Source organism: Panthera onca, chromosome C2, assembly GCF_046562875.1.
Source record: "Panthera onca isolate mPanOnc1 chromosome C2, mPanOnc1 haplotype 2, whole genome shotgun sequence".
NCBI lineage: Eukaryota > Metazoa > Chordata > Mammalia > Carnivora > Felidae > Panthera > Panthera onca.
In genome coordinates, this window is record NC_138347.1 from 9,325,679 (window position 1) to 9,340,767 (window position 15,089).

At 43.9% G+C, this 15,089-nt stretch overlaps 1 protein-coding gene across 1 annotated transcript in view; it reads right to left on the minus strand.

The window, feature by feature from the left end:
- Positions 1-5,417: 5,417 nt before the first annotated feature.
- LOC132675561 (carbonyl reductase [NADPH] 1-like) overlaps positions 5,418-15,089 on the minus strand; it is a 35,213-nt gene continuing 25,541 nt past the window's right edge. Inside the window, exon 2 of the transcript XR_013557827.1 lies at positions 5,418-5,882. The gene's annotated coding sequence lies outside the window, so the exon portion shown is untranslated. The remainder of the gene's footprint in view (positions 5,883-15,089) is intronic.

Here is a 15,089-nt window from a genome sequence, read left to right on the forward strand (position 1 = left end):
CTCAGTAAAACTATTAAAAGTGTAAACCAATTTCACAGTTGTCACTAATTCTTTTTAAAAATATAGTTATTCATAAAAGTGAGCTGTTATTGACATGTATAAATAGTTTACTATTTTTGCATTTAAATGAGTATCTTTTGCCCAATAGAAAGGTTATGAGAATGTACCAATGATAAGAGCTTCAAGAAATTTAGGAAACTGTCCCTGTTTTATGTCAATATCCTGGAAAGACAGAATGGCAGTGCCATACAAGTTCAGTGGGAGAGACAATGCATGACCCTGTGACTCTCATTAAGTGGTGTTTAGAGATAATTAAAATGAGTTAAAGAAACTCTCTTAGTAATGTAACTATTTTCTAAGGTGAACACTTTTTAGAAAGGGGTCAGCGATTCCAGTCCTTCCTTTCATCTACAGCATGTTAAGTGTAAGTTTAATGGAACATATTTGTCAAATGTTTAATAAGCACCTGTCAGATTTTATTACCGACCACTAATCATATTTATTTTACTTTCAAAAATATTATCTGCCTGTGTAATAATAAAAATAAAATATGTTTTAGGAGTCAAAATTGCCACACATAGAAATGTTTGAAATAAAAAAAGATGGGGGCAGAAGAACCCACACTGGGTAACTGGTATACCAGAAAGACAGCTGCATTTACTCACAGGGGTTGGAACCATTTTTTTACGTAGCTTTAGTATAGTCAGTAGATGGAGAATCTCTACTAATTTTCTGTAGGTTGTTTGTAATGGAGTGATGACCTCTTGTCTATTCTGTCTTGTTTATCTCAGGAAGTTTAGAATCACCTGTGAGAATGCTTACTTGGGTATATGAGAGAAGTCAGATGGGGAGTAAAAGGTTTTGTGTGGAAATTCCTAGATGTGGATGCCACAACCATGCTCTCTTCCCAGGCATATCCCACCCACTGACCACATCCCCAGATGGACAGGGGGGCTGTTAGGGGACTTCTCCTTGGAACTGGGACCGATGGTAGAGCCTTCTGGTCTGACAGCTCAGAACAGGACACACACAGGAATGGGAAGCATTTGTAGAGTTTACACAGCAGAGATTCTGATCCAAACATTTTGTCTCCAGCGTGGACTCATGGCTTTTAAGAGTTATTGTGAGGACTGTGAACTGAAATGCATACAGTCTATGCACAAAGAAGTGTATGGGCCATCCCGATGTCCTTGTTTTATGGGTGTGTGAGTGCATGGGAGTGAGTGATGTGTGAGTGTGAGTGTTTGAGAAAGAGACTGTGTGTGTGACTGTGTGTGACACTGTGTGTGAGGTGGTATGTAAAAGGGTTGCCTTGTCACAGTCACCGTGAAAAGCTGGTCACCTAGGTAAGAAAGGACTCTTGTGCTGGTGCGGCCAGGGTGTGTGTTGGGCTTACAGTTTATCCAGACCATTACTGTGTATGTGACCAGGGATTTATTGTCAGGAAATCTCTCACTGTCTCCTACTCTTCAAACCTCACTGTCCTCAAGCAGAGCCACAGTGATCTACACAACACAGGATATTTTAGACATCATCTCATCTGGGGTCACAAAGTTCCAGTGCATTACTTGATTCTCAAGGCTATTCAGAGTCTATAATTCCAAGCTGGTTTTCATGACCTTTGATGATTTAACATTCATCACATTCCCTGGAAGATTCATGTTTTCTAATATCAAGAGGACCAGTTGTTAAGCCTCTGGACTGACAAGAGATTTTTAGAAAACACTTCAAAGTTTTAAAATGTGCTTCCTGTGGTTTTCCATGAAATACCTGGGCCCTGTAATAAGGAAGATATTGGCCCGATCAAGCACAGTCCTCTTATTTTCTGTTTCTCTGGCATTACTTTGTAAGGCTTCATTTGAAGAAGGGAGATGTAGGGAAAATGATGTGAGGTCCTCGAGGAGTGAGAAGATCCACTAGTTTGGATGTCACATGACCTCCGTCTGCAACCAGATGTGCTTGTGACCTTGAGATCCATTATTTCTCCATGTTCTTAATGGGGACCATATATAAAATGCCCAGCATGTTACATCTAGAATGTCCGCCCATCTATCCTCTCTAGAATCAATATGTCAGACAGTGTGTGTGTGTGAGTGAGATACCTTTACTGTTGTGATTTTTGCCACCAAATTCCTCAGTAGCTTTTCAGGCTATAGGATGTTGCAAAGCAGTACCTTCTTAAATGAGTGTTGAGAACACCTTCTTTAAGGTTTCCTTGGTAAGTGTAGCGTTAATAAGACTGTATTTCCAACTACTACTTTAAGTTAGTATCTGAAGAAGAATGTTCAGATTTCCAAAGTTTGCTCAATTCCTTAGAGTACTTTAAGTTAACATCTGATGAAGAATGTTCATATTTCCAACATTGGCTGGATTCCTTAGAGATGAGGATACTGTAATATCTTTTTGAAATAAAACCATAGAATAATTTAAAGAGAATAAATGGGAGCAACAGCTTATTTCTCTATAGAGAATAATTTTCAGGGCACCTGGGTGGCTATATCGGTTAAGTGTCCAATGTCAGCACAGGTCATGATCACATGGTTCGTAAGTCTTGGAGCCTGTAGCCTGTAGCTGTTATATATATACATGTATGTACATACATACATATATATATGTATGTACGTATGTATGTAGTGTTGTTTTTATGGTATCCCGGAAAGAAGACGTTGGTCATAGATTGCCAAAGTAGCAATTGAGATTCTATTGTGCTACTCTACACATTGAGTTTCCTCACAGTCAGTGTAGAAATACAAGTTCACAGGGAGGAAATTATTAGCCCTTTGGATGTGAAACACTTTTAAAATGAGGACCCTACCCTTCTTTTCTGGGTCTACCAACTTTCATTTGGGTAAGCCTGAAAATCCCTGGTGAAGAGTGAAAAGTAATCGGTAAGTAGAGGCACCTTTAGAACAGGGATGTTAGAACATGGACAACAGCAGATGTGTTGCCCATGATACACTAGAGGCCGGTGAAAAATGCTGCCTGGCACATCCAACCATGCTCATGGGCTCTAGGTTCTTTCAGCTATAAGAGCAGATCTGAGTAGATCCTATAGGGACTCCGTGTCCTGCAAATGTACAACACTTATTTGTCCCTTTCTATGTTTGCTTCCCCTTGAACTAAACTGTATGTAACTTCTCTTGATCTAATTAGGTGTATTAGATTTTTCAGGAAGTTTTGAATATACAGTCTATACACACAGGCATTCATAAAGAACCATTTATCCATTTCTGGTGTTCACTATTTCACTGATCTCTTTTGTCTCTGTCTTTTCACAGAAAAAAATTAAAAAAAAAACGAAAAAAAAAAAGAGGTTAGAACGGGAGGGAGCAAAAACATAAGAGACTCTAAAAACTGAGAACAAACTGAGGGTTGATGGGGGGTGGGAGGGAGGGGAGGGTGGGTATTGGTTATGGAGGAGGACACCTGCTGGGATGAGCACTGGGTGTTGCATGGAAAGCAATTTGACAATAAATTTCATATTTGAAAAAAATAAATAAAAATAAAAGTAAAAATAAATCCTCTATAGAATTAGCAACCTAGTGAAATTAAATACTAGTAGGGATATTTCACACTTATGTTTTGGATAGGGATACTATTGACATTGAAAGAGTCCTTTTGGGCAAGGGAGGGGGTATCACAGAGGGGCCCATGGATGGAGGTGTGAATTCAACTCTCCACTGTTGAACTTTTTTCTGTTTAATAAACTTCCCATGAGGCCCTTCAGCATCAGAGGGCAAACGGGCAAGGAGATGAGGGTCTCTCTCCTTCTTCTGGGTTTTTAGAGGCTTTAGGTCCAGCCATGTCTGATCTCACCCACCCTGCCAGGGCAGTAGGCATTCAGGAGGATCTTGTCCCCTCTCCTCTGCTCACTCAGTTTCCTGGCATGGATTCTGGACAGGACCGTGACACCAATTTTTGTCACTCCATATGCAGTATCAGGCCAGCCCTTCTTCCTGTACATCCTGTTCTTTGTGTCTTCCACAAACTTGTTCATGAGCCCCACCAGCTCCTCCTCTGTGATGGTTTCACTTCTGAACTTCTGCTGCAGTCCTGGGCTGCAATTTTTAAGCGATCTGAGGCTCACTATGCTCACACATCGACCAATCTGCCTAAAATACAACACAAAATGTTATGGAGAAGGGCAAAGAAAGATGAATTCCAGTTTCTCTAAGATTTGGTACTAGAAAATTTCCACTGAAGTATCATGAGTTTGCTGTGAGCATTAATAAAGACTGCCTGCATGAGTCAAGGACAGGATGGTCCTTAACTTGTTATAGCCATAATGTCTCCGATGATGCCTGAGAAATGCTCTGGTGGGGAGGGCGCCAAGCAGATGCTCCACAGGAAATCGGAAATGGCTCCTACGAGAACAGGCTAAGGAGAATGTAAAGGACACTCACTGCCTTCATGAGCGGAGTACCTCTTTCCCCTCAAGGCCACCTCTGGGACCACCCGAGGATTTCATGGTCGCTTGGGCCATGCTCTACAAACATCTCTACCGACCAACAAAGAGCTGACTGGTTTAAGGAGGGCAGCTACATCTACTCTGCTCAAGGATGGTAAAAGCAAATTAGTAGAGTGGCCTGACTTGCACGGTGATTTCTGTCTGGGTCTCTAACTTGCGTGTCTATAACGTTATGGCCTGAGAATATGGTCATGGGGAGAGGCAGTGGAAAGCTGGGGATTGAAGGGTGCCAATACTGGGCGTGGCCCTGTGGAAGTCACAATGGGAATGAAGGGGAGGGATTAGCCTAGGACACGCCAGTGCTCATCATTAGAACTGCTTCCAGGACTGGAATGGGACTGGGCCAAGCAGGTGGCTATTCCAGTGTGTCTGTGGGAAGTGGCAAGCGAATCCATGACATGCGTGGAGGTGGGGGAGAGCCAGCAGTGCAGAGATGGGATAATTGTGGACAGGGACTCTTGCACCCTCTGAGGCAAAAAAATTGCCAAGGACTCTTATGTTTCTAAGACAGACCAAGGTTGTAGAAGGTTATGGGAGAGACTGTCCACAGCTGGCCAGTTGGGTGAAGGTCGTAGCCTGGGAGGCTACTAATGGTCCAGACAACACACTATTTCTGGACGCGGGTTTGTGTACACAGAAGATGCCGGTGTAGAGCGAGAGGAGAGCAGAAGATACTGGAACAATTTGCGCTGACGAGATACGTTTCTGCAGGCCAAGCAACACATTTTCACCTGCAGAGAAGTGGTTCCACAGAGAACTGTAACAGGCATCTGAAACCTTGGTTGTGTCAAACAGGAGGTAAGGGTATGTAGGGCTCACACACGTTCATGAACAAGGATTCACGCTCAACATGAGCGGGGCCGAGGGAGATCCCTCACTGGACAGAGTTTTCGCCTTCGCTGGGGAGTGTGGGGGACAGGGGGTGGGGGGGGGGATACCGAACTGAGTATACAATTCTTCCCTACATCCTCCCAACTTCCTTTGCTTCTAACTCATACAGTGGTCCCGGGACCAGAGCTGCAACTGTGGACATGGGAAGCAAGGCTTATCTCTAGGCAAGAATCTGGCACCATAGCTTTAAAACTTTGGTCAGAATTCCTAAGGGCACAATGGAGTATATTGTGCCTTTCCCCATCTGGCAAAACTGGGGAGACAGTGAACGTAACTGTACTGTGTAGTATTGAGACACCAGCTCGTTTGGGACCTGTGCAGCCCTATCCTATACGAATGTGAGTGGACCGAAACGGAAGGCACTTGTTGGATCATTGCCAGAAATACCACCACTTGGGCCCAGCAGCACACCCACCTTGGGGTTTCGTTGGAGGCAGCGGTTTTGTGCACACGCCTCAGCTACCAAAGAAGTTTATTTTCATCAACACTTCTGCTTGAATGTGAAACGGTGTCGGATCATTTGCTTCTCGGGAGAAAGAGAAGCATAATAGCAGCCGTGTGGCCAAATTCCACAGACTGACATATAGAAGAAGAGTGCACGTGAAATCTGGTGAATTTTGTGTAAAACTGGCCTCTAGTTAGTAGTATTGTGCCAATGACAATGTCCTCATGTGATGATGTTGTAGAATGTTGTAAGATGGCACCATCTGGGGAGGGTGGGTGAAAGGTGCACACACGGGATATGTGTTCACCAATTTGTGCCATTTTCTTGTTTATTTCATCCTGTATTAAAAATTCACCCTGGGGCGCCTGGGTGGCTCAGTCGGTTAAGCGGCCGACTTCAGCTCAGGTCACGATCTCGCGGTCCGTGAGTTCGAGCCCCGCGTTGGGCTCTGGGCTGATGGCTCACAGCCTGGAGCCTGCTTCCGATTCTGTGTTTCCCTCTCTCTCTGCCCCTCCCCCGTTCATGCTCTGTCTCTCTCTGTCTCAAAAATAAATAAAACGTTAAAAAAAAAAATTAAAAAAAAAAAAAATTCACCCAACCGCCCTAAAGTCCAATCCCAGAGAAACCGTGTGACAACCTGGAAATAATCCGAGGAGTCCGAGAAACCAAAGGTTGCTCTGGATGAAAAGTGCTGTGATTTCCCTTGGCCTTGGCAGATTTTAATCAGTAATATACTACTGAAATAGAGAATTGGGTCCAGCATGAACTGAACTCAACTTGGATTTGTACAGAGGTGGCTGAGTGTTTTAAAGGGTGAATAAGGGTGTAGAGATGGGGAATGGACGGGCTTGAGTAGAGTCAGGGAAATGAAAAATTACCCAGAGTGGGTCGTGTAAATGCCATTAGGCCAGCTGTATGTGCCGCACAGAGTCTGGGAGACCGAGGCCCTATCTTTTCTGATGATTACATTTCAAAGGAAGGGCTTTCCAGTGCTTGAGAAAGACACGACTCGGTTGTAGGAGATAGATACCTACCTCAAATGGACAAAGGAAGGACCCGCAAATCGTGAATCCTTTTTAGTAAATCCTCTAAGAAAGGGTGGTGAAGGGCCTATGATCAATTGTTGGTTAGAACAAATAGTAAATTCTTTTGGCAGGTATAGAGGGCTAGGGTCATTTAGGGATGTGGCTTGAGCTGTTGAAAAGCATGTTAGGGACACCTGGGTTGCTTAGTCTGCTAAGTGTCTGCCTTTGGCTCAGGTCATGATCTCACAGTTCGTGAGTTCGAGCCCGCCTCAGGCTCTGTGCTGACAGCTCGGAGCCTGGAGCCTGCTTTGGATTCTGTGTCTCCCTCTGTCTCTGCCCCTCCCCTGCTTACACTCTGTCTCACTCAAAAATAAGTAAACATTAAAAAAATATTTTTTAAGAAGAAACTCTGTGTTCGCTTTTTAAAAATATAATGTTAAATGTTTTAATATGTGTGTGTGGGGGGGGAGTGGATGAAATCAGTTGGGCTGAGTTTGTACTTTTTATAGGTCTGGGCTGAGGTCTAGTTGAGAAGCCCTGAACAGCCTGGCTGGAGAGCGCTGAGGACAGCATCTTTGTCAATTCCCATCTTGAAATGGGGGCAGGTATTATTCTCCTCCCTCATAAAAGGAAAACACTTGTTTCATCTGATCCTTTTCTATCTCGAACGCATTTGTGTGAGAATGGGATACTTGGAGCTGCAGCAAAACTGCCCTGACACCATGAGGAAGCAAACTAACAGATGAAAATTAGAGAGAGCCTTGATCCATGATGACGGCATGAATCATAGGTCCAAATCTGGATCCAACTATATCCAGGTCCCCCTTCCCCCCTTCCTTTTCAAAAAACGTAATTTTAGAAAAATACACTGAAAAGTTGCAAATGTAATAGAGAATTCCCGTGTACTCGTCATCAAATTCTCCCTATGTCAACATCTTACTTTTATTGGTCACGTTTGGCAGAAGTAAAAAGGCAACGTGGAACAGTAGTAGTGACTATGCTCCGTGCTTTATTTGGATTTTACTGGCTTTCCCCTGGCGAAGTCCAGGCAAAGGTTGCCTGGTAGGACCTGACGCTACCTGGGCTCGAGGGCGAGGCGGAGGTCAGTAGATGGAGGGATCGGGCGGGGCCTGGCGGCTTTACGGGCCGAGCCGAGGCGGGACGCGCGCCCTAGGAGTTTCGTTCCCTCTACTAGGGAAGGAAAGCCTCCGCAGGCCAGCTCTACTCCGTCGAACCCAGCCTCGACGCCCCGGGACCGCGGGCTCTTCTCATCTCTGACTCCGGCTGAGCGGGCCGGGGCGGAGCGGCCGTGGCGTAGCGGCCGTGGCGTTTCCGGGAACCTGGGCGCACGCGCACACGAAGGCGCAGGCGCAGTCGCACGCCAGGAGGCGGGGGCTACAGCACCGCGGGTCGCCTGAGGACTTGGGTTGGTCAGGACTCGAAGCGGGCGTGGCAGCTCGACTTCTGCGTGTGACGCTGGGCTCTTGCCTTAACTCACGTTTCCCTGGGGCGCTGATTTTGGTTTCCTCGTGCGGTGTGCCCGGCGCCGCCGCCGCGAGGTGAGCCGGCAGGACGACGGGGAGACGGAAAGCCGTGAACCCGGGGTCCCGGTCCCGGGGTCGGGGAGCGCTGGAGCTCTCCGTATGTTTTCACTGTTCGGGGTGAAGAGAAGAGCTCAGCTCGCAGACCCCCACCAGGCCTGGCGTTACGCTGCGACGGCCGTCGCCCCCGTCACCTGGACGTCCTTCAGCGGGTGTAGCCGCTTAAACCGCGGTCGAGTCGCGCTGGGGGTGCGCGGGAGCCTGCGGCCGGGAGTTCGTACCGCCGGGGCCGAGACCCAGCCTCCCGTGCGAGTCCGTGCCTGTGGGAGCGAGGCCCGTGGCGTTCGTCGCGCTGTCACCCGGCGTCCGGGTGCGGGCGGAGCGCTGGGCACCGGAGGGGACGGGCCGCGGTTGGCCTCGGGACTCGGGGTAGATCAGTGAGCCTTCCCCCCGCGGGGGTGGGGTCGCCATGGCGCCAGGACTTCTTCCTCGTTTCGGTCCGGTGTTTACGAGTCAGTCGAAGAGTTTAAAAGCAGTCCTGTGGTTACGCTGCATACATATGCCCGCCCCTAAGGAATAGTCCTGTTGTGTCACTTATGTGTTGAGACATATGTAAGGCAGAGGACAGGAGGCTGCCAAAGGAATAGTAAAGGCCCCCTGCCCGGGCACGTCTTTTGAATAACCTTCCTTAAATCCTCTTGTTTTATAAACATACAGGATGCGTCAAAAGCCAACCCCAGAGATCTTTGAATATTCTGCAGCTTAATTTTTTTTTTTTTTTTTTTTTACTTAATGTATCTTGAATACAACGCATACCTTCTTGTTAATGGCTGCGTAATTGTTTTTTATTTGTTAATGTATTTATGAGAAAATGTTTTATTTATTTTTAAAATATTTACTGTTTTGAGAGAGGGTGTGCAGGTGATGAGCAGAGAGAGGGGGGCAGAGGATCTGAAACTGGTTCTGCGTTGACAGTAGCCGGCCTGATGCAGGGCTCCAGCTCGCCAACAGGGAGATCATGACCTGATCCCAAGAGTGTCTCTGAACTGACTCAGCCACCCAGGCACCCCTATTTGTATTGTTTTTAAATTCAAGTTAGTTAACATATAGTGTCATATTGCTTTCAGGAGTAGAACCCAGTGATTCATCACGTACATAGGACACCTAGTGCTCATCCTGACAAATGACCTCCTTGATGCCTATCACCCTTTTAACTCTCCTTGATGCCTATCACCCTCAGGAGGGGAGGTGGGTGCAACCTCCAGCAACCCTCAGTTTGTTCTCTGTATTTAAGAGTCTCTTATGGTTTGCCTCCCTCCGTTTTGATCTTATTTTTCCTTCCCTTCCCCTATGTTCATCTGTTGTGTTTCTGAAATTCCACATATGAGTAAAATCATATGATACTTGTCTTTCTCTGACTTATTTCACTTAGGGCTACACTCTAGTTCCATCCATGTTGTTGCAAATGGCAAGATTTCCTTTTTTTGAGTACCAAGTAATATTCCCATAGTCATCTTAGATTTTTTGATCACTTCTTTGCTTTGTGTGCCTCCTTGGCTCTCATTCCTCCATAATCTGTTGCAAACACCCATTACTTATATTGATTTCAGGATCCTGGTTCTAAGAACAAATTATTTACTTCACATTGAAAGAGGGTTTTTTTTTTTTGTTTTTTAATGTTTATTTATTTTTGAGAGAGACAGAGACAGAATGCAAGTGGGTTAGGGGCAGAGAGAGAAGGAGACACAGAATCTGAAACAGGCTGAGCTGTCAGCACGGAGCCCGTCATGGGGCTCGAACTTACAAGCTGTGAGATCATGTCCTGAGCCGAAGTCGGACGCTTAGCCGACTGAGCCACCCAGGCGAGCCTGAAAGAGGGTTTTTAAAAAAACATATTAAAATGGTAGCAAAGAGCTGATGTGGGGCTCGGTGTCACAAATTGTGAGATCATGACCTGAGCGGAAATCAACAGTCAGATTTTTAAGTGACTGAGCTAGCTACCCAGGCGCCCAGATTTTTTTCTCCTCTAATGTTTCCTAGCTGATGGAAGCTTCATGGCTACTGTCTTTTCAAATTATGTTTGGTTGGTGCTTAGTAAATGTTGATTAGTATTGAGATATGTAAGTCACCAAAGCAAACAGTTGTGAAATCAGTTATGTGGATTTCGATGTTTAATCAGCATTTAGTTGGACCTTAAAAGAAAACATTTATTTATTTATTTATTTATTTTTATTAATTTTTTTGATTGTTTATCTTGGGAGAGAAAGAGAGAGAAACACAAGCTGCGTAGGGGCAGAGAGAAGGAGAAAAAATTCCAGGCAGGCTCCCCACCATCAGCACAGAGTCCAATGCGGGGCTCTGACTCGCAAACTGTAAGATAGTGACCTGAGCTGAGATCAAGAGTTCGACTCTTAACCAACTGTGCCCCCAGGCGCCTCAAGATAGAAGTGTTTTAAAGGGAGCAGTATAATGGGCAGTGCCTTACTGCACAAGGAATCATGATGTAACTCACAGTATAAATGTTTTGTGTTGAAAACCACTAGGGTAATGGTTTAGCAAATAATATACGCTTGTGTATTTAAATCCTTGTAAGTACAAAGAACAGTGCTTATCATACAACTGGAAAGAAAGGCAAAGAAAAAGCTTTTATATTAGATTGGGCACCTGAACAGAAACTGCAATTTTAATATGAAGATGGCAAGAGGACGAACAAGCCAGATCAGAAGATGGAAACTCTTCAGAAGTTCTGTATCAAGAGGAGGCACAGTTTTGATCTTTTGGTGCCAGTGATGAAAAAAAAAGGAATCCTTTGTTGATGGTTATTCACAGACACACGTAGCTTTTCTCAAAGGCACGTGGGCCACTGCTCTGAACCACACAAATAGACTGCTTGAAAAGCATTGGTATACATTTCAAGGATGGAGAAGAGGCTTGGGCTTGGGAAGACGGGTGCTGGAGCACTGTTACCAAGGTGTGGATATCACAGTGGGTTAAGTGCAAATAAGGATCTCGTGTGGGAGCACAATGTTGAGCATGGGGAAGTGTGTTCCTGCTTGACACCAAGGACAGGGCACATCAGCACTAAGCACCTTCTGACAGGGGGAGGACATCTCATAAATGGATTTGGTGCGAATTCATCCATCTATCCATCCATCCATCCATCCATCCATCCATCCATCCATTCCATGTTCATTGAGCCTTGACCCTGTGCTTGGTGCTGGTGATATGATGGCAGAGGAGATGACCAGTTTGCTTCCCCTGTTGAACATATATTCAAGTGGAAAGATGGGCCATATGGCAACCAACAAACACATGGATTAAGTCGATTGTGATTAGCACCTTGAAGAGGAGAAACAGGGTGCTGTGGCAAAGGATAATGGCTTGGTAGATATTTTACATGGGGAATCAGGGAGGCTTTCCTGCGGTGGGATCACGTAGACCTTGTAAGTTCATCTATGTTGTCGCAAACAGCAGAATATCCTCCTTTTTTGTGGTTGAATGATGTTCCATCGTGTATATACTACACTTTCTGCATCCATTTATCTGTCTGTGGACACTTAGGTTGTGTCCATGTCTTGGCTATGATAAATAATGCTGTAATAAACATGGGAATGCAGCTATCTCTTTGATTCCATTTTCCATATGCCCAGAAGTGGAATTGCTGGATCATGTGGTAGTTCTATTTTTAGTTTTTGTTAAGTGTTATTTATTTATTTATTTATTTATTGTTTGATTATTTTTTTTATTTTCCTTAATCATTTTGATTTTGTACTGCCACATTGTTATCAAGCAGCATTATGGAATGTTCCCTGGGTCCGCAGCTCTGAACTCTCCAACTATTATATGCGTCCCCTTTTCCAACTTTATTTTTTTAATTTATTTTTATTTTTAAAAAAATTTTTGATATAATTTATTGTCATATTGGCTAACATATAGTGTATACAGTGTGCTCTTGGTTTTGGAGGTAGATTCCCGTGGTTCATCGCTTACACACAACACCAAGTGCTCATCCCAACAAGTGCCCTCCTCAATGCCCATTACCCATTTTCCCCTCTCCCCCCCCCCCCCCCCCGCCAATGCACCCTCAGTTTGTTCTCTGTATTTGAGTGTCTTATGGTTTGCCTCCCTCCCTCTCTGTTTGTAGCTATTTTCTTCCCCTTCCCTTCCCCCCGGTCTTCTGTTACGTTTCTCAAAATCCACATATGAGTGAAAGCATATGATATGTTTCCTTCTCTGACATATTTCACTTAGCATAATACCTTCCAGTTCCATCCACATTGCTTCAAATGGCATGATTTCATTCTTTCTCATTGCCAGGTAGTATTCTATTGTGTATATATATATATATATATATATATATATATATATACCACATTTTCTTTATCCATTCATCAGTTGATGGATATTTAGGCTCTTTCCATAATTTGGCTGTTGTTGAAAGCCAAATATAAACATTGGGGTACATGTGCCCTGTGAATCAGCATTCCTGTATCCTTTGGATAAATTCGTAGGAGTACTTTTGCTGGGTCATAGGGTAGTTCCATTTTTAATTTTTTGAGGAACTTCCACACTGTTTTCCAGAGCAGCTGCACCAGTTTGCATTCCCACCAACAGGGCAAGAGGGTTCCTGTTTCTCCACATGCTTGCCAGCATCTATAGTTTCCTGATTTGTTCATTTTAGCTGCTCTGACTGTTGTGAGGTGGTATCTCAGTGTGGGCTTCGATTTGTATTTCCCTAATGATGAGTGACGTTGAGCATCTTTTCATGTGTCTGTTGGCCATCTGGATGTCTTCTCTGGAAAAGTGTCTATACATGTGTTCTGCCCATTTCTTCATTTGATTATTTGTTTTTCGGCTGTGTAGTTTGGTTACGTTCTTACAGATTTTGTATACTAGTCCTTTATCCGATATGTCATTTGCAAATATCTTTTCCCGTTCTGTTGGTTGCCTTTTAGTTTTGTTGATTGTGTCCTTTGCAGTGTAGAAGCGTTCGTTTTATCTTGATGAGGTCCCAATAGTTCATTTTTGCTTTTAATTCCCTTGCCTTTGGTGATGAGTTGAGTAAGAAATTGCTGCGCCTGGGGTCAGAGAGGTTGTTGCCTGCTTTCTCCTCTAGGGTTTTGATGGCTTCCTGTCTCACATTTAGGTCTTTCATCCATTTTGGGTTTATTTTTGTGTATGGTGTAAGAAAGTGGTCCAGGTTCATTCTCCTGCATGTTGCTGTCCCGTTCTCCCAGCACCATTGCCTAAAGAGACTGTCTTTTTTCCATTGGGTACTCTTTCTTGCTTTGTCAAAGATTAGTTGGCTGTACATTTGTGGGTCCAATTCTGGGTTCTCTGTTTTCTTCCATTGGTCTATGTGTCTGTTTTTGTGCCAATCATGACCTTTGTGCAAGATCATGACCTGAGCCAAGTCAGAGGCTTAACTGACTGAGCCACCCAGGCATCCCAAGTGAATAATTCTTTTTATATGCTGTTGAATTCGATATGCTAGTATCTTGTTGAGAATTTTTTGCATCCATGTTTATCAGAGATATTGGCCTGTAGTTCTTTTTTGTGGGGTCTCTGTCTGGTTTGGGAATCAAGGTAATTCTGGCTTCACAGAATGAGTCCAGAAGTTTTCCTTCCATTTCTGTTTTCTTGGAACAGCTTGGGAAGGATAGGTATTGTCTCAGCTTTAAATGTCTGGTAGAAATCCCCAGGGAAGCCATCTGGCCCAGGATTCTTATTTGTTGGGAGAGTTTTGATACCTGATTAGACTTCTTCAGTGGTTATGGGTCTGTTCCAATTTTCTATTTCTTCCCGTTTGAGTTTCGGTAGCGTGTGGATGTTTAGGAATTTGTCCATTTCTTCCAGGTTGTCCAGTTTGTTGGCATATAATTTTTCATAGTATTCTCTGATAATTGTTTGTATTGGTGGGGCGTTTTTTTGTTTTTTGTTTTTGGTTTTTTTTTTTTTCCCCAAGAACCAGCTCTTAGTTTCATTGATCTCTTCTGGTTTTTTTTGTTGTTGTTTTTTGTTTTGGATTCTATATTGTTTATTTCTGCTCTGATCTTCATTCTTTCTCTTCTTCTCCTGGCCTTGGAGTTTCTTTGCTGTTCTGCTTCTAGTTCCTTTAGATATGCTATCAGATTTTGTGTTGGGGATTTTTCTTGTTTCTTGAGATAGGCCTGGATTGCAAAGTACTTTCCTCTTATGACTGCCTTTGTTGTATCCCAAAGGGTTTGGACTGTCGTGTTTTCATTTTCATTTGTTTCCATATATTTTTTAATTTCTTCTTTAATTGCCTGGTTGACCCATTCATTGTTTAGTAGGATGTTCATTTACCTCCATGCATTTGGAGGTTTTCCAAACTTTCCTGTGGTTGATTTCAAGTTTCATAGCGTTGTGATCTGAAAATGTGCATGGTATGATCTCAGTTCTTTTATATTTATTGAGGGCTGTTTTGTGACCCAGTATGTGATGTATCTTGGGGAATGTTCCATGTGCACTCGAGAAGAATGTGCATTCTGCTGCTTTTGGGTGAAGAGTTCTGAATATATCTGTCAAGTCATCTGGTTCAGTGTATCATTCAGGACCATTGTTTATTGATTTTCTGCCTAGTTGATCTGTCCATTGTTGTAAGTGGAGTATTAAAGTCCCCTGAAATTACCACAGTCTTATCAATAAGATTGCTTATGTTTGTGGTTAATTGTTTTATATATTTGCGTGTCACCAAA